We start from the raw sequence: 21,444 nt of genomic DNA, 5'->3' as shown, positions 1-21,444 counted from the left end.
AGCACAAGACCATAACAAAATACATCATGGATACGACTCCAGAACTTTGACTACATCTCGGTACTACTGCATGCGAACACTATCTGTCTATGAATGCTGTGAGTCAGGCAGTTATCATGCAACTTAATCCCGGAAGATGTACTTCAGTATCGGACATTTTAACTTTGTCACAATCTCAGTCAATGACTTTAAATCGTGGAACTCGAACCTAACACAACAAGCAGAGCTGAAGAGTCTGACATCGACCTTCCCAAAACTACACAACTCAGTTTATCAAGACCATAGACTTCAACATTGTTGGACGTTTTTGTCTTTTTATTTTTGTTGTGTTTATTTTTTGAAATTATATATGACAATACATGTTATACTGTTATACAACTATAATACAGTCCTCTGATCAGATGCTAATGCATTGTCGAGTGTTTAAACTAAAAAAAATTAGTCACTGGGGTTTTTTTGTCCTACCCCTGAGCAGAGAACCGATTGTTAGCTAAAGATTCTCTGGACACAGAGCACAGATGGCCAGACTTCCCGTTTTAAAGCTAAGAAACAAAGGGATCAATAGTTATTAATCAAATCCATTTCCCTTACTACACTCTATATTATACTACATAACCAAAATTAATCAATGAAGGTTTAAATATTAATTATTTATTAAATTAATATAACTATAATTACTAATCCATAATGTATATGAATATTATTAAACATCAGTGCTTAAAATCATATAGGTTCATAATCAAATTATAATTAAAGAAGAATAGGATTATTTTATAAATAAAAAATTAATTATCAGTCTTTTAAATAAGGAGAAATAATTATAATAATTGAATGAATGCTGTGAGTCAGTCAGTTATCATGAAACTTAATCTCGGAAGATTTACTTCAGTATCGGACATTTAACTTTGTCACTATCTCAGTCAATGACTTTGAATCGTGGAACTCGAACCTAACACAACAAGCAGAGCTGAAGAGTCTGACATCGACCTTCCCAAAACTACACAAAACTGTCTTTTTATTTTTGTTGTGTTTATTTTATGAAATTATACATAACAATTCATGTTATACGGTTATACAACTATACTACAGTCCTCAGATCAGATGCTAATGAACTGTCGAGTGTTTAAACACAGGCAGGGTTTCCTCACAAATTAGTCACTGGGGTAAACCGCGAATGAGGAATCACAAAGGAGTTTTCATTTTCTGCAATAGAAAAGTACTAGAACTAGTTACTTTTATCAGAAAGTAATGCTGTAATGTAACTGATGACTTTTTAAAGACAGTAATTTTGTAATGTAATTAGTTACTTTAAAATGTAACATCCCCCAACTCTGAAAACAGAATATTTATGTTAATTACATCACATTATTTTTCCACTAACAAATTTACATTGCGCTATATATTTTTAACACAGTTAATATGTCTGAGTAAACATCTGTGACCAGTGAATTTTCAGATACTGTGAACAAACAGTTAACTATATGTATAACCACTACCAACCAGAGTACCCAGAGAAAACCCACCAAGCAACATGCAAACTCCATGCACACAGAGAGTTTAATATATCAGAACCAGCAGCAGGTTTAGTTCACACTGCATGTAGGACTTTGGGCTTGATTTTGCTGTTGCTGGCAAAAATCCCACATCGTAACAGAACTCTTTTATTGTGACTTGAGGTCAGAGGTCTGATATTTCCTAACATGACATGTTCACCAGGGTATGATTTTGTGCCACGATAAACAAAGACAACTTCTGGCAGTGTGAGAAATGTTACTCACATCAAACTCACAGAACAGTTACACACACAGTAGTGCCAGTGGTGAGAAACTGTGGTAAAGAAACTGGTACTGTGTTACCACAACAACAACAAAAAGTCTTTAGTGCAGATGGTTTCTCAGGTAAGTGACAGACTTAAGAATTATTTCTTATAATAGACTGAGAGAGAGATTTTTTTAGATTTTTAGAAATAAACTTTATTTAACAATATTCAACCAACGAAAGTCACTGTATCACATAGTGTACAAACAAGTTCAATATAATAACAAATCAAAAATTAGTTCACCTTCAAATACAGTACAGATAATATCATTGTAACACCACTTTAACATGAAAGACTCCATACCATTCATTAGTTTGTAATACTTGTACTCAACACCAACCCTGGCTTTTAAAGAAGTTTTAAAAAGAAGTGCATCGTCTTGACTATGTCTGTCCTTCATTCTATTTCTCCTTGTGACATAAATCGCAAGTTTGTTTTCTGTCGGAGTATCAGTGTTGTTCTGAAAGATTGTGATTCTCCTTGGATTCATACGAATTACTTAAACTGAGAATTTTCATTTTATTAATTTAAATTGCTTCATTTAAAAGTAGACACTTTCTATGGACAACTTTCTATAGCTATATTTCTCATGTCAGTGTGTGCAGTGTTCACTGAGTTTCAGTTCATTTTAGTTTCAGAAAGATATTGTCCGAGACTAAGACGACTTTATTTTACAAAAACACATGCTTTATGATGTAATATTATGAGTGTGGATCAATAAAAGTAGACACTTAACAGATTTAAAATGATGTACCACACTTATGTGTATGATCAAAAATGATGAGCATTTTAAAAGTTCTGTTCACGGTTACCAGAAAAAATGCAAGTGGTACTGCTGCTGACTCTTAAGAGTAGGATTATTCCCTTGCTCCAGGTGATGACTGGCATTCTACAGGCACAGGTTTAAGTGATAATGTCACTGTCTTCATCTGCTGAACAAATCAATGGAACTTTTCTTGCTTTTTAAATGATCCATCAAAGAGAAATGAAATCATTGATTCAGTCAGTCCAATTTCAACAGTTTCTCCATCCGTCATTGTCTATAATATAAAAAGAGATAAAGAAATTACATTCAATTACCCATTAAACAGAAGCATGCACCAAACAATTGTTTTTGCAGCTTTTCTTTTAATGATCAGTTTCTCACTTTTAGTGTGAGAGCGCCCTCCGGCTACAAGTATGAATGAGGCATACATTTACTTGCCATCATTTTGGACACTAATAAAATGTTGTCTCCATATTCTCAGGTGTCTTATTAGGATAAATACATCTTATTTAAAGTAAGAGAGATACTCTCCCACGTACAAACATCTTCTCTAATGTTTAAAACATGGTCACGCTTGTGATGTGTCCTTTTACTTAATCACTCGTTGGCCAAGCGAAGGAGATTTTCTTGAAGTGACAACAACAACATTTGTACAAGCAAGCCAGTCTGCCTTATACCTAATTTCATTTAGTGTTTAAAGAAATAACAAATTATAATAACTCAAATGTCAACAAATTTTGTCATAATATGACATAAATTATATTGACATCTAGATGCTAGTTGACGCTAGTTGAGCATATACGTAGGCTTACTTAAAAAAAGATTCAAAGGGTACAAAAATGTCCCTTTCCACACTGAAGCTGACATATTGTTCTTTTTGGGTACAAAATTGCATCATAAGGACAAATTGCAGACCTTTAAGGATACTAGTATATATTTTGTTCCCCAAGGAAGCCACCGCGGTACCTTTTTTCTGACAGTGCAGGATGGATTGGACCAGTTCGAGCGCTATTCAGAGCAGCCCAAGGAAATGCTGTTCTTCAAGGAGTTAATGCGCTCATTAGTCTGAACATGAGGAAGAACGTTTCTCTCAACACGCTGAGTCAGGATGTTCTGTTGAAGGAGTTCTCTTCTATATCTTGAGAATCTGTAATCCTAAAAAAAGTCGGGGAAACAAGTCATATTTGTCTTTATCTAATTAACACCCAGGCTTGAAAGTAGTTGAAATATTTTAAAAATATTAATGTTCTTCTTCAGTAAAAAAGGGTTTTTGGTGATGATGATAATGTTGTTGTTGCATTTGTCAGCCTTCTATTTTTCCAACATTGTATTCAATTCAGATTGAATCAATGTATTATGAGATAAACATGCTTGATCCTGCAGTCATTTCTTTCTTTTTTTATGATAACTGAACACATGAATCATCCTTAATTAATAATCATAATTGAACTTTTCTAATTTTTCTAATATTCTTAAAGGTTCTTAAGTTCAGATCTTCAGTGATGTCCAGTTATTGAGTCAAAGATTCCACACACAGGTTTGCTCGGGAAGTGAGGTCTGTGGTGGATGATAACAGGGCACAGTAATGAAACAGACCAAATTATTCCTGATACACTGTTACACAGCATCAACATAACAGATTATTGCATATTTTGGACGCCTTCAGCAAAGATTAGAAAAATATTCTATTCTTTTTTTTTTCTTTTAATTTAATCACAGTTAGAAAGTGATCCAAAACATTTGATCAGTAGTGAGTGTGCACACACACACAGACACACACACACAATTAGTAATCTCTGCATATTACCACAATGTAACAACGTACTGGAATGCTGGCTACACTTATATCGTCGTATAATGTATTGTGGCGTGGGCGGGGTTTCGACTGGCAACCATCATGCTTTGCGGGAGGGGTTGTTGTGTGTTCACCCTGTTGGGGAAAGGTGTTTGGGTTAGTGGCTTCGGCCAGGTTTTGTGTGTTTGTGTTATGTGTGTGCTTTAGTTTTCTAAATTGGATTCTTCTTCACTGATAAGGTAGGTTTTTAACTTTTGAACTGTTTTTGAAAACACAATTAGTTCATACTGTATACTGTACCTAGTTTTTGCTGTTTGGTAGTGTTGATTGCAGTGTGATTGAAGTAGATCTAAAGCAATTAGTTCTCAGGTAATTCATCAAGAGTAGTTTCAGGCTTCCTTAAGGTGTGAATTGTGGGCAGGGCTTAGCTACATATATTGAAGGTGTCTCCTTTAACACTTGTGTCTGTAGCGGTTAATAAGAATATCCTGCAACAAAGGTAGTGCACAGAGAATTGACTTAAACTCTTGTTTGCCAAGAAGTTACAAGTTTTTATAGACAGTTACCTCAGTCTAGCATGTGTCTTCAACCTATCTCTGTCAGTTCTCATAGACCAAGATGCTTTTACTCACACAGCAGAGGCAGATCTCCCAGAAACCTCATCTACCCTCCAGTACTGTCTCATTGTCCTGCACTGGTGGTAGGTGGGCTCTGGAACTGCCAATCTGCTGTAAAGAAAGTTGATTTTATCTCAGCCCTAGCTACCCATTACTCATTTGACTTCCTAGCACTAACTGAGACCTGGATATCTCCTCAGAACTCAGCTACTCTGGCTGCCCTATCCTCTGCCTATGTATTCTCTCACACTCCACGAGAAACTGGCAGAGGTGGTGGTACGGGTCTCCTGTTGTCCAAGAGATGGTCCTTCTCACCCATCACCCTGTCTCATCTCAGTTTTTCATCATTTGAATTTCATGCAGTTAAGGTAACCTCTCCAATTAACCTCCACATCTTAGTTATTTACCGTCCTCCTGGCTCTCTAGGAAACTTTCTAGATGAAATGGACATACTTCTTAGTCTTTTTCCTTCTGCTAACACTCCTCTCACTGTTCTAGGAGATTTCAACCTTCCATCTGATAAACTCCAATCTTCTTTCCTTTTTCCTCTCCTTAACTCCTTCTCTTTAACTCTAAACAGCTGCCCTCCCACACACAAGGCAGGGAATTCTCTCGACCTCGTTTTTTGCCGCCCTTCCCCAGTCACAGATATCACTACTATTCCTCTTCATAAATCTGATCATTACCTGGTATCCTTCACCATAAAAAATAGTACCTAACAACCTTTCGTCAAACTCAATCTTGACAGTTTTATTGCCCCTTTTATGACCTTTTATGACCTTTGAGTTGACCTTTGGATGACCTTTAGGATTTTTTATGACCTGGAGTTTCCGATAAAAAAGGGGGGGGGGGGGTTGTGGTGGTAACGATGCTTATGCGCTAGACATCGTTTTATTCACTTATTTAATTTATTTATTCCATAGATTTATTTCATTTATATACGTATTTATTTATATACGTATTTATTTATTTATTTATTATAAGAATTTGTTCAGGGTGTTTTTATATGAAAAAATATGCTTGGTGCGGGGACTCGATTTCAAGGTGCTTGTGTTTAACTATTAAGACAGGGTGAATTTATTTATTACCAAAGGGTGAACAATGAAACATTTTATTAACTTTGGTAAAAAAAAACTTGAGTTTTGAATGACTGAAGACTGTTGAAGTTGTTAGTTTTTAAGTTACTTAAAGAGAAGAAGAATAAACGTTACCAGAGGGCGAGAGCCCCGAGTCGTTGAAGAAGAAGGAAAAAGTTGGTCTCGATGATACGCCTAAAACGTTGTTGCGAACATGCCCGCGAGTCTAAGAAAAGAGTAAAGAAGACAAGCGCGAGGTCTGCGCGTAAACGTTTTTGCAGCGTGAGCTTGTCCGATGTTAAGAGCGTGTAGCGCATGAACAGCGAGTTCGCATCTGGTACGGCCAGAGTTTGGTGAAAGGGGAATCAAACGGGTTTCCTCTCGAGCGCTGTGATTGGCCGGATCTGCGTGTGACGGAACCCCGCCTCCGCCTCTTCTGCTTAGTCGCGAAAGGTGTTTATTTTTCAGTGCTCATCTAACTCTGTTGTTCTGAACACAGTTTTTAGGTAGGACTGTGCCTGTTATGTCTTTTAAAAAGTTCTCTAACACTAGAGCTGAGGTGACCGCGTGTGTAGTGATTAGTAATAATAGAAGGAACAAAAGTGAATTATCAGTGCACTTTGTGCCATGATCATTTTGTCAGGAATGGTATGATGAACTGATCCAACAGTTTGGGTAAAAGTCTAGCTGGTTTTACATATGCTTATATATATATACGAGGACCATGTGTTAAAAACCTGGTACTATAGTTTTCTTGAAAAGAACAAATCTGCGTTCTGTTTGTCATAGCAGGGGTTGTAATGGCATAGAGGTGTTAGTTAACATCCATTATCAGATTAGGATGTAATAAAAGTTTAGCCAGATATTTTTTTTCATGGGGAGAGGGGGGCTAATGTTTAATAGCATTGTTTATAAAATGTTTACGCCAAGTGTGTGAGTGTGCGTATGTGTTTATGTCCATGCATGTGTAGCAGATTTTATATTTAAATTTAATTTCACTCAGAATCTGTCTTTTTATATTAATTCTTTCATATTTTGATATTTTACACTCTGGAAATGATTGTTTTATTGCTTATTTATTTTAATCTTATTGGTTTGCACTTGTGTTAAAATATTCGGATATGCTTTGTGACTGCTAAAAATGGGACACGGCCCCTTTAAGAGTTACCGCTTTTCCGGTTCCGGCTGCTCACCTTTAGTTCGCGCGCGGTAAGCGTGGCTGGAGTGAGGTGAGTTCTGATGGAGCTCTAGCGAAAAAAAAAAGAAAAGTTTAATTATAGTTGGTTTATTGCGAGTAAAATGTATTTTTGTGATAAATATGCAATTTAACTGTAAGGAAGCCAGAATAGAGATTGTTTAATGCATGTTTTCTTTGGAAGTGACAGTGTATGTATGTTTGAATTCCATGGCTAAAATGATCTATTTTGACTCGCAGGTCATTTATAAGCAAACATGAAGTTTTTTTCTATTCATTTGGTTTTTAATTTATTTAGAATAATAAAAAATATATGTTCTTTTGGAATATTTGTTGTCCGGTCTCCTTCAATTCACAACACAACGCAGAGACAAACCGGTCACACATGGGGTTGTAATAATATCTAGGTAGAGAAACATTCACACAGGGTTAGGAATCCCCCTTACAGTTTTAATTTGATGTTTCACTAGACCCTAACATATAAGTTGAGTTAGCTCTCAATGCTTTCAAAATAGCCGGTAATGGGAGTTACACAAAGTATTTTCTTCAAAAAATCTTAACAAAAACCGATCTGAAGTAAACAGATCAGTAAATGTTCTTGGCTTGTTCTTGAGGGTTTATTATTTTTTTTGTTTTCTTCCTCCTCACACTAAACCTTCACGCTCGAAAGTTCGGTTAGCTGCCATTGCTAGGTGTAAATATAATGTCATTTTAGAAACTTTTCAGAAAACTCTTAGAAAAACATCTGAGGTAAAAGTTGTTTTTCCTCTTCTTTTTCTTCCAGGTTTTGTCTTCCATTACAGTATTTCTTAACCCAAGTTAAAAGTAATTAGACTGGATTTTTAGCTACACAAATAATTGTTTGTAAAAAAAATCTAACATACTGTATCCGAGTTAGAAGTTAATACTGTTGAATGTTTACACTTGTTTCATCGGTCATTAAACTTACACATATGACATTTCTTTTAGGTTTTATTAGTAAATGTTGTGAGCAATACTTTTATTTTAGAAACTCTAAAAAAAAAATAAATAAATCTAACAAAATGTAAAAGTAGAAGTTCTTGATTGTTTAGACATGGTTCCTTTGTCACTAAACCTTCACGCAAGATCTGTTAAGCATCAAGGCTATGTGTCTAAGTATAATGTTGTTTTAGAAACTTTTCAGAAAACTCTTCTAACACATCTTAGGAAATAGTTTTTGTTCTCGAAGGTTTTGTCTTTGATTACAATATTTCTTCACCCATGAAAGTTACTACACCGGAATTAGCTGCACATTATTTTTCATAAAAATCCAACAACGTATTTGAGTTAGAAGTTGATACTGTTAAATGATTAGACTTGATTCCTCTGTGATTAAACTTACATGCATAATTTCTTTTTTAGTAATTGTTGTGAGTAATCATTTTATTTCAGAAACTTTTTTAAAAAAAAAACATCTAACAAAATTTAAAAGTAGAGGTTCTTAATTGTGACTTGTTTCATCTGTCACTAAACCTAAATGTATGAAAGATCTGTTTAATCGTCAAGGCTAAGTGTAAGTACAATGTCGTTTTAGAAACTTTTCAGAAAACTTACACATCACGGGCATTAGTTTTTGTTCTTGACGGTTTTGTCTTTGATTACAATATTTCTTCACCTAAGTTATATGTTATTTCACTGGAATTTTAGTTATGCAAATGATTTCTTCATTCATAAAAATCAAACAACGTATCTGAGAAAAAAAAAAACTGATGTCCTTCGTAATTTTGTCTTGTTTTCTAGTAGGTGTGTCTGTGTACCTGTGTTTGTGGGGATGCAACAAGAGGGTGAATAAAAAAAAAAAAAAAATAAATAAAAAAAAAAATGCACAATGAGTTCTTAAACTTCTGTTACAAACCTAAGTTAAAGTCAACGTTCTTTATGGTTTTGCCCTGTGCCGCTAGGCCTTTACTTTTGAAAGTTCGGGTAACTAAATGTGAATATTAAATCTTTATATGCACTGTAATTTTTGAACATTAAACATTTTAAAAGTAAAAATTTAGCAATATACTTTATTTGAGGTAATTGTTGTTTTTTTCCCCCATGTTTCCTCTGCCACTAATGCCTGAAAGTTCTGTCAGGGGTCATAGAGGTAATAGTTAATAGAAGATAAGCCTTTAGAAGCATTTACAACGTTTGAGTGTCCTTGTGCCTGATGTAGTAAAAGCTTGGACAGACAACTGTCAAGTCAAAAGAAGATGCTAAACTTCTGTTAGAAACTTTTCTCAAAAATCTAAGGTAAAAGTCAGCAATCTTTAGGGATTTGTCTTGTTTCCCTGCATCACTATGCTTTCACCTGTGAAAGTTCTGGTAGCTAAATGTGAATATTAAACTCTATATATGCAATGCATATTTTGACTTCAAAGTCTTTTTTTCATAAACTTTTAGCAGCATACTGTATTTGAGGGAAATGTTTACGATGTCTGTCGCTAAACCTTCATGTATGAAGATCTGTTAAGCGTCATGGCTATGTGTTTTTTTTTATTTTTTTTTATAATGTTTTAGAAACTTTTCAGAAAACTCTTTTAACACATCCCGGGCAACAGTTGTTTTTGATGTTTTTCTTCCATTACAATATTTCTTTACCTATGAAAGTAAGTGCACCGGAATTTTAGCTATACAAATTATATATAAAATGATATATAAAATCAAACAACATATCTAAGGGTAAAAAAAAAAACTGATATCCTTAATAATTTTGTCTTTTTTTCTAGTAGGTGTGTCTGCGTACCTATGTTTATGGGGATGTAACAAGAGGGTAGATTAAAAATAATAGTAAATGCACAATGAGCTGTTGAACTTTTCCTAAAATCTAAGTCAACGTTCTTTATGCTTTTGCCTTGTTTTCCCTGTCACTATGCCTTCACTCGCGAAAGTCCGGGTAGCTTAATATGAATATTAAAGTTTATATGAATTGCAGTTCTGACTACACAGTCTTTTTCTTTTCATAAACATTTACCAGCATACTTTATCTGAGGGAAATGGTTGTGTTGTCTATCCCTAAACCTTCATGTATGAAAGATCTGTTAAGCGTCAAGGCTAAATGTAAGTATAAGGTAGTTTTAGAAACTTTTCAGAAAACTCTTCTAACACATCCTAGGCAACAGTTATTGTTCTTGTTGTTTTTTTGTTCTATTACCAATATTTCTTTACCTAAGTTAAAAGTAATTAGACCGGAATTTTAGCTACACAAATAATTTTTTTGTAAAAATCTAACATACTGTATCCGAGTTAGAAGTTGATACTGTTGAATGATTACACCTGATTCCTCTGTCATTAAACTTACATGTATGAAATTTCTTTTAGTTTCTTGTAGTAATTGTTGTGAGTAATAATTTTATTTCAGAAACTTAAAAAAAAACATCTAACAAAATTGTAAAAACAGAAGTTCTTGATTGTTTAGACTTGGTTCCTCAGTCACTAAACCTTCACGCTTGAAGGAGCTGTTAAGCATCAAGGCTATGTTTAAGTATAATGGGGTTTTAGAAACTTTTCAGAAAACTCTTCTAACAAATCACGGGTATTAGTTGATGTTCTTGGCGGTTTTGTCTTTTATTACAATATTTTGGTCACCTATAAATGTTGAAAGTTATAGCACCGGAATTTTAGCTAGGCAAATGATTTCTTCATTCATAAAAATCAAACAACGTATCAGAAAAAAAAAAGGTTTTGTCTTGTTTTCTTGTATATGTGTCTGCGTACGTGTGTATGTGTGTTTGTGAGGACGTAAGAAGAGGGTGGATAAAAAAAAAAAATGCACAATGAGTTGTTAAACTTCTGTTACAAACCTAAGTTAAAGTCAACGTTCTTCATGGTTTTGTCCTGCGCCGTTATTCCTTTACTTTAGACAATTTTGACTACATAGTCTTTTTTTTTTTTTTTTATAAACATTTAGCAACATACTTAATTTGAGGGAATTGTTGATGTTTTTCATGTCTCCTCTGTCACTAATGCCTGAAAGTTCGGTCAGGGGTCATAGGGTGATAGTTAATAGAAGAAAAGGGTTTAGGAGCATTTACGACGGGCGAGTGTCCTTGTGCCTGATGATGTAGTAAAAGCTTGGCCAGACAACTTAAAGTTCAAAGGAGATGCTAAACTTCTGTTAGAAACTTTTCTCAAAAACCTAAAGGTAAAAGTCAAAATTCTTTTTACGGTCTTGTCTTGTTTTCCCTGCATCACTATGCCTTCACCTGTGAAAGTTAAGGTAGCTAAATGTGAATAATAAAGTTTATTTGCTTTGCAATATTGACTACACGGTCTTTTTCTTTTTTAAAAACTTTAAGCAACATACTGTATTTGAGGGACTTGTTACGGTGTCTGTCACTAAGCCTTCATGTATGAAAGATCTGTTAAGCGTCACGGCTATGTGTAAGTACGATGTCATTTTAGAAACTTTTTCAGAAAAACTAACACATCTGAGGCAACATTTGTTGTTCTTCAGTGTTTTGTCTCCCATTACAATATAATATAGTATATTATGTTTTACTGTCAGATGGAGTGAATGGGCCCTACAGGTCAAAAACATAATATACTATATTATATTGTAATGGGAGACAAAACACTGAAGAACAACAAATGTTGCCTCAGATGTGTTAGTTTTTCTGAAAAAGTTTCTAAAATGACATCGTACTTACACATAGCCGTGACGCTTAACAGATCTTTCATACATGAAGGCTTAGTGACAGACACCGTAACAAGTCCCTCAAATACAGTATGTTGCTTAAAGTTTTTAAAAAAGAAAAAGACCGTGTAGTCAATATTGCAAAGCAAATAAACTTTATTATTCACATTTAGCTACCTTAACTTTCACAGGTGAAGGCATAGTGATGCAGGGAAAACAAGACAAGACCGTAAAAAGAATTTTGACTTTTACCTTTAGGTTTTTGAGAAAAGTTTCTAACAGAAGTTTAGCATCTCCTTTGAACTTTAAGTTGTCTGGCCAAGCTTTTACTACATCATCAGGCACAAGGACACTCGCCCGTCGTAAATGCTCCTAAACCCTTTTCTTCTATTAACTATCACCCTATGACCCCTGACCGAACTTTCAGGCATTAGTGACAGAGGAGACATGAAAAACATCAACAATTCCCTCAAATTAAGTATGTTGCTAAATGTTTATAAAAAAAAAAAAAAAGACTATGTAGTCAAAATTGTCTAAAGTAAAGGAATAACGGCGCAGGACAAAACCATGAAGAACGTTGACTTTAACTTAGGTTTGTAACAGAAGTTTAACAACTCATTGTGCATTTTTTTTTTTTATCCACCCTCTTCTTACGTCCTCACAAACACACATACACACGTACGCAGACACATATACAAGAAAACAAGACAAAACCTTTTTTTTTTCTGATACGTTGTTTGATTTTTATGAATGAAGAAATCATTTGCCTAGCTAAAATTCCGGTGCTATAACTTTCAACATTTATAGGTGACCAAAATATTGTAATAAAAGACAAAACCGCCAAGAACATCAACTAATACCCGTGATTTGTTAGAAGAGTTTTCTGAAAAGTTTCTAAAACCCCATTATACTTAAACATAGCCTTGATGCTTAACAGCTCCTTCAAGCGTGAAGGTTTAGTGACTGAGGAACCAAGTCTAAACAATCAAGAACTTCTGTTTTTACAATTTTGTTAGATGTTTTTTTTTAAGTTTCTGAAATAAAATTATTACTCACAACAATTACTACAAGAAACTAAAAGAAATTTCATACATGTAAGTTTAATGACAGAGGAATCAGGTGTAATCATTCAACAGTATCAACTTCTAACTCGGATACAGTATGTTAGATTTTTACAAAAAAATTATTTGTGTAGCTAAAATTCCGGTCTAATTACTTTTAACTTAGGTAAAGAAATATTGGTAATAGAACAAAAAAACAACAAGAACAATAACTGTTGCCTAGGATGTGTTAGAAGAGTTTTCTGAAAAGTTTCTAAAACTACCTTATACTTACATTTAGCCTTGACGCTTAACAGATCTTTCATACATGAAGGTTTAGGGATAGACAACACAACCATTTCCCTCAGATAAAGTATGCTGGTAAATGTTTATGAAAAGAAAAAGACTGTGTAGTCAGAACTGCAATTCATATAAACTTTAATATTCATATTAAGCTACCCGGACTTTCGCGAGTGAAGGCATAGTGACAGGGAAAACAAGGCAAAAGCATAAAGAACGTTGACTTAGATTTTAGGAAAAGTTCAACAGCTCATTGTGCATTTACTATTATTTTTAATCTACCCTCTTGTTACATCCCCATAAACATAGGTACGCAGACACACCTACTAGAAAAAAAGACAAAATTATTAAGGATATCAGTTTTTTTTTTTACCCTTAGATATGTTGTTTGATTTTATATATCATTTTATATATAATTTGTATAGCTAAAATTCCGGTGCACTTACTTTCATAGGTAAAGAAATATTGTAATGGAAGAAAAACATCAAAAACAACTGTTGCCCGGGATGTGTTAAAAGAGTTTTCTGAAAAGTTTCTAAAACATTATAAAAAAAAATAAAAAAAAACACATAGCCATGACGCTTAACAGATCTTCATACATGAAGGTTTAGCGACAGACATCGTAAACATTTCCCTCAAATACAGTATGCTGCTAAAAGTTTATGAAAAAAAGACTTTGAAGTCAAAATATGCATTGCATATATAGAGTTTAATATTCACATTTAGCTACCAGAACTTTCACAGGTGAAAGCATAGTGATGCAGGGAAACAAGACAAATCCCTAAAGATTGCTGACTTTTACCTTAGATTTTTGAGAAAAGTTTCTAACAGAAGTTTAGCATCTTCTTTTGACTTGACAGTTGTCTGTCCAAGCTTTTACTACATCAGGCACAAGGACACTCAAACGTTGTAAATGCTTCTAAAGGCTTATCTTCTATTAACTATTACCTCTATGACCCCTGACAGAACTTTCAGGCATTAGTGGCAGAGGAAACATGGGGGAAAAAAACAACAATTACCTCAAATAAAGTATATTGCTAAATTTTTACTTTTAAAATGTTTAATGTTCAAAAATTACAGTGCATATAAAGATTTAATATTCACATTTAGTTACCCGAACTTTCAAAAGTAAAGGCCTAGCGGCACAGGGCAAAACCATAAAGAACGTTGACTTTAACTTAGGTTTGTAACAGAAGTTTAAGAACTCATTGTGCATTTTTTTTTTTATTTATTTATTTTTTTTTTTTATTCACCCTCTTGTTGCATCCCCACAAACACAGGTACACAGACACACCTACTAGAAAACAAGACAAAATTACGAAGGACATCAGTTTTTTTTTTTCTCAGATACGTTGTTTGATTTTTATGAATGAAGAAATCATTTGCATAACTAAAATTCCAGTGAAATAACATATAACTTAGGTGAAGAAATATTGTAATCAAAGACAAAACCGTCAAGAACAAAAACTAATGCCCGTGATGTGTAAGTTTTCTGAAAAGTTTCTAAAACGACATTGTACTTACACTTAGCCTTGACGATTAAACAGATCTTTCATACATTTAGGTTTAGTGACAGATGAAACAAGTCACAATTAAGAACCTCTACTTTTAAATTTTGTTAGATGTTTTTTTTTTAAAAAAGTTTCTGAAATAAAATGATTACTCACAACAATTACTAAAAAAGAAATTATGCATGTAAGTTTAATCACAGAGGAATCAAGTCTAATCATTTAACAGTATCAACTTCTAACTCAAATACGTTGTTGGATTTTTATGAAAAATAATGTGCAGCTAATTCCGGTGTAGTAACTTTCATGGGTGAAGAAATATTGTAATCAAAGACAAAACCTTCGAGAACAAAAACTATTTCCTAAGATGTGTTAGAAGAGTTTTCTGAAAAGTTTCTAAAACAACATTATACTTAGACACATAGCCTTGATGCTTAACAGATCTTGCGTGAAGGTTTAGTGACAAAGGAACCATGTCTAAACAATCAAGAACTTCTACTTTTACATTTTGTTAGATTTATTTATTTTTTTTTTAGAGTTTCTAAAATAAAAGTATTGCTCACAACATTTACTAATAAAACCTAAAAGAAATGTCATATGTGTAAGTTTAATGACCGATGAAACAAGTGTAAACATTCAACAGTATTAACTTCTAACTCGGATACAGTATGTTAGATTTTTTTTACAAACAATTATTTGTGTAGCTAAAAATCCAGTCTAATTACTTTTAACTTGGGTTAAGAAATACTGTAATGGAAGACAAAACCTGGAAGAAAAAGAAGAGGAAAAACAACTTTTACCTCAGATGTTTTTCTAAGAGTTTTCTGAAAAGTTTCTAAAATGACATTATATTTACACCTAGCAATGGCAGCTAACCGAACTTTCGAGCGTGAAGGTTTAGTGTGAGGAGGAAGAAAACAAAAAAAATAATAAACCCTCAAGAACAAGCCAAGAACATTTACTGATCTGTTTACTTCAGATCGGTTTTTGTTAAGATTTTTTGAAGAAAATACTTTGTGTAACTCCCATTACCGGCTATTTTGAAAGCATTGAGAGCTAACTCAACTTATATGTTAGGGTCTAGTGAAACATCAAATTAAAACTGTAAGGGGGATTCCTAACCCTGTGTGAATGTTTCTCTACCTAGATATTATTACAACCCCATGTGTGACCGGTTTGTCTCTGCGTTGTGTTGTGAATTGAAGGAGACCGGACAACAAATATTCCAAAAGAACATATATTTTTTATTATTCTAAATAAATTAAAAACCAAATGAATAGAAAAAAACTTCATGTTTGCTTATAAATGACCTGCGAGTCAAAATAGATCATTTTAGCCATGGAATTCAAACATACATACACTGTCACTTCCAAAGAAAACATGCATTAAACAATCTCTATTCTGGCTTCCTTACAGTTAAATTGCATATTTATCACAAAAATACATTTTACTCGCAATAAACCAACTATAATTAAACTTTTCTTTTTTTTTTCGCTAGAGCTCCATCAGAACTCACCTCACTCCAGCCACGCTTACCGCGCGCGAACTAAAGGTGAGCAGCCGGAACCGGAAAAGCGGTAACTCTTAAAGGGGCCGTGTCCCATTTTTAGCAGTCACAAAGCATATCCGAATATTTTAACACAAGTGCAAACCAATAAGATTAAAATAAATAAGCAATAAAACAATCATTTCCAGAGTGTAAAATATCAAAATATGAAAGAATTAATATAAAAAGACAGATTCTGAGTGAAATTAAATTTAAATATAAAATCTGCTACACATGCATGGACATAAACACATACGCACACTCACACACTTGGCGTAAACATTTTATAAACAATGCTATTAAACATTAGCCCCCCTCTCCCCATGAAAAAAAATATCTGGCTAAACTTTTATTACATCCTAATCTGATAATGGATGTTAACTAACACCTCTATGCCATTACAACCCCTGCTATGACAAACAGAACGCAGATTTGTTCTTTTCAAGAAAACTATAGTACCAGGTTTTTAACACATGGTCCTCGTATATATATATAAGCATATGTAAAACCGGCTAGACTTTTACCCGATCTGTTGGATCAGTTCATCATACCATTCCTGACAAAATGATCATGGCACAAAGTGCACTGATAATTCACGGATCAACTTTTGTTCCTTCTATTATTACTAATCACTACACACGCGGTCACCTCAGCTCTAGTGTTAGAGAACTTTTTAAAAGACATAACAGGCACAGTCCTACCTAAAAACTGTGTTCAGAACAACAGAGTTAGATGAGCACTGAAAAATAAACACCTTTCGCGACTAAGCAGAAGAGGCGGAGGCGGGGTTCCGTCACACGCAGATCCGGCCAATCACAGCGCTCGAGAGGAAACCCGTTTGATTCCCCTTTCACCAAACTCTGGCCGTACCAGATGCGAACTCGCTGTTCATGCGCTACACGCTCTTAACATCGGACAAGCTCACGCTGCAAAAACGTTTACGCGCAGACCTCGCGCTTGTCTTCTTTACTCTTTTCTTAGACTCGCGGGCATGTTCGCAACAACGTTTTAGGCGTATCATCGAGACCAACTTTTTCCTTCTTCTTCAACGACTCGGGGCTCTCGCCCTCTGGTAACGTTTATTCTTCTTCTCTTTAAGTAACTTAAAAACTAACAACTTCAACAGTCTTCAGTCATTCAAAACTCATCAAGTTTTTTTTTACCAAAGTTAATAAAATGTTTCATTGTTCACCCTTTGGTAATAAATAAATTCACCCTGTCTTAATAGTTAAACACAAGCACCTTGAAATCGAGTCCCCGCACCAAGCATATTTTTTCATATAAAAACACCCTGAACAAATTCTTATAATAAATAAATAAATAAATACGTATATAAATAAATACGTATATAAATGAAATAAATCTATGGAATAAATAAATTAAATAAGTGAATAAAACGATGTCTAGCGCATAAGCATCGTTACCACCACAACCCCCCCCCCCCCCTTTTTTATCGGAAACTCCAGGTCATAAAAAATCCTAAAGGTCATCCAAAGGTCAACTCAAAGGTCATAAAAGGTCATAAAAGGGGCAATAAAACTGTCAAGATTGAGTTTGACGAAAGGTTGTTAGGTACTATTTTTTACCATAACCCTTCCCATTCTATGTAAACCTAACCACCAAAATGTCTCTTTTACCCGCAAAAACCTTCACTCTGTCTTGCCTTCCTCTGTGTCTTCATACACCCTATCATTCCTCCCAGACTCAGACTCCTTCTCCTCTTTACCACTAGAGGCTGCGACTGAAACTTTCCTCTCCTCTCTCTCCTCATCCATAGATCTCCTTTGCCCGCTGTCATCTAAACCAAGGAAGACGTCTTGTCCTGCTCCTTGGCTATCTGATGTACTGCGCATGTAAATCACTTTTTTTTGCAACATATTTATTGCAACACGTTTTTTTCAGTTCATGTAATTCAACCTGCTATTTTGCTTTGAGGAATTTTGGCACTATTATACTTCCATATAAACACATCTATGGATTTGCTCTAGTAATAAAAGATCTCAGGCAAACAGTAACATTTCTGGTAAAATAATTAAGTACTTGTCCCAGATGTCCAATACAGTTATGGTTAGACATTTACATTTGACATCATGAGTATAAATGTCATGACAATATTGAGCTTGCAGTGAGTTAATTTTTTTTCCAATTGTACAACATACATCTTTAATACCAATTTTTTTTTTATATATATATATATTGTAATTTAATTATTAAAATATACATACACAAACCAATATGTGGTTGAATGACCCTTAGCAAGCTTTTATTAAAATTCTAAAAAAAAAAAAAAAGAAAAAAGGTAGCTCACCATCAGTCAGAAACTAGTGACAAGGCTAGCATTTGTCCTCTCCAGTACATGTCCTTCCTGCTTGATGTAACAACCACCAAAACGGAGGTACAACCATGTTTCGAGTCAGAAAGTACACGTGTTCATTCTTAGCAGTGCATCAGCTGTATCTCACAACAGTGAGTACTTAACCTAATTCAATTAATTGTCAAACAGGTGTCACCTTTAAATTGTCTATATCTAACAAAGACTTGTCCTACATGTGGACACACAGCATTGCTGCTCATAGGACAAACAGATGCAGATGAGACAACAGATGGAACATGAACAGCATCCTCAATGTTCCTATAAGTATTAACTCAGCAGGGAAAGTGAATATTGCTGATGTCTCCACACTGACATACACACTGATAGATCGTCTCGAGTCATACAGTCTAAACTGGAATCAGGTTGTTGGTACACTGTTGGGTAACTGCAGTGTCCCCTTATCCAGAGCTGTGAGGGACAAAACACACCATGATTAATTGAGGTCAAATTGCAGGGTTAATGTTACATAATTCAAAAAACAAAATTACATTTTCAGTCAATATTTTGTCTCATAAAAGTTAAGTTGTCAGCCTTTATAGTTTGAAATGGCTTCACAGACATGCTGATGCATTTGCCCATAGATCACTAGTGTAATATAAAGTCGCTTCTTTTTTCTACTCTAGGACGCCATGATCCTCATCTTGTCCCATCTGCTCCATTAGGATCCCAAAGTACTGTATGTGTTGATGTAATAAAAAACTAAGAAAAGAATTTTTCATATAATACATTTTCTTAGCAGCTTTCTGCTAGTCGTGAATGGGTATTATGTTATTTTTTCATTTTTTTTATTTCATTAACTAAAAAACTTTATTTCATCTCAGTAACAAGTTTTTTTTTGTCATGATGGGTTTAATTGAAAAAAAGGTTGTTTCTTCAATTATCTGTTAGTTATTTTCATAGAGCAATCTGTAAAATATTGTGCATTTATTATTATGATGATGATGATGTTGATGCATGTCCTCTAGTACCTGGGTGAGCATTGCCATAAAGCGTACATTAGTATTCTTACACACATTTTGGGATTTCAAGAGTTTTTTTTTTTTTTTTTAACGTTAAGCTCCTTCCTGTATTTATTATTATTATGACAAATGTTTTATATCTTTTAAATTCTAACGTGGTAAGAGAGACAAAAAACATTGAACTGGTATGTTTAAAGGGTTTCTAGAGACCCCCAAAAGGGTTCCAGTGTGGCAAAGTGTTGCAACATTTCAGGCCTGGTCTTAAACATAATCCTGTAGGGCAACTGATTATTATTATTTATTTTCAAAATAACGTATTTTCTTTAAAAGTTTGTATTAAAATTTGTATTAAAACTGCAGAAATAAACATGTATCCTATAGATTTTTGTAACGAATTCATGAGTTGGATTACAGTTTTTTTTAGATTGACACTTATAAACCCGATTTTAAAAAAATGTTACTTTCAGTTGGGCGTACTGTATGGAAAAATATCAATTTGAAGATTTCCTTAGAATGTTTTTTTTTTTTTTAATATGATACATATTATAGTATTACATAACACTATGCTGTGTGCTGGGGTGTAACGCGGTGAAGTCTTAGACACACAGGCTACATATGTTGCAATCTAAGACCTCACCAGCAGGGGGCCACATGGAGCAATATGAAAGTATATTTTTTATTTTTAAATGCTTAAGAAAAACATATATTTCATATGCCCTTATTTTTTTATCATTATGTGATTATAGAAATCTATCTCTCAATAATTTTATTCATAAAAAGAAAACAGAAATCAAGTAGGCTGAGGTTTTGTTTTTTCCCTCTATTTCTGAACTCAGCACCTTGTAATGTGTCTTTTGTGCTTTGTCTCTGGTTTCAGGCTCATTCTTGCCATGTGGCCTGTGAGTTCCCTTATCAGATACATTATTGTGTTTGATTGTTACATGATTAATCTGTAATTGGATGTAACACTACTGATTATTCCACAAACTGCTAAAACACATTTGTGACATGAAATAAGAATCTTAAATGAACAGAAGCTAGATTTGGACAAAAGAAGCACTACTTACACTCCACAGTAATGGAAAAATACTTTCAAGTTATTTCAAATATGGATTTGCTCAGAGCATCCCACCACAATATATTTTTAAGGTTTTAATGAAAACATTCCAACACAAAACAAGCAAACAAACAAATAATGGACAGAAAACATCTGTAAAACCATCAACACATCTGCACTTACAGTAAGAATCAGTAGGTTCTCTGACACTTTATTCTTTGTTTGAATTCAAATTCAGTACAAATTTTATTCGTCACATACACTCATAAACAGTCATACACAGTATGATATGCAGTGAAATGGTTGTATAACCGCCCATGACCTAACAGTCTGGTGATTGTGCTCCTAGATGTTATAATACTAATTATAGAAGCAACTAGTGTTTTGAGGATGTACGACAACATGAACTGTAAATATAAATGGATATAATGTGCTTCTATATTCACATATTATTTTTTCAAAATTCTAATGTATAAAAGGCATCGAACACATTGAGGCATAATATTATTTCTTCAGTGTTCAGTGACAACAGGAGAGAGGAAATACATTTACATTCTCCTGATTAAACAAAAGGGTTCTAGCAGACAAGAGCCATGTGGATGTATATTAGTCTGGGTACAGGATATAGAAGGTGTTACCACATAAGACATCAGGAAGCACAGTGAGGGGTCTGTTCTCAGGGCACAGGGATCTTCTTATTAGATTACAATGTCTTACAATATTGTGGCGTGGGCGGGGTTTTGGGACTAGTAA

The 21,444-nt window shown here is 34.1% G+C and overlaps 1 protein-coding gene across 1 annotated transcript in view; it reads left to right on the top strand.

Moving 5' to 3' along the window:
* Positions 1-21,444, top strand: part of LOC128512617 (trichohyalin-like) — a 179,794-nt gene that overhangs the window by 16,986 nt on the left and 141,364 nt on the right. The gene's annotated exons all lie outside the window — the stretch shown is intronic.

Source organism: Clarias gariepinus, chromosome 24, assembly GCF_024256425.1.
Source record: "Clarias gariepinus isolate MV-2021 ecotype Netherlands chromosome 24, CGAR_prim_01v2, whole genome shotgun sequence".
Taxonomy (NCBI): domain Eukaryota; kingdom Metazoa; phylum Chordata; class Actinopteri; order Siluriformes; family Clariidae; genus Clarias; species Clarias gariepinus.
This window is presented reverse-complemented; position numbering and strand designations above follow the sequence as displayed.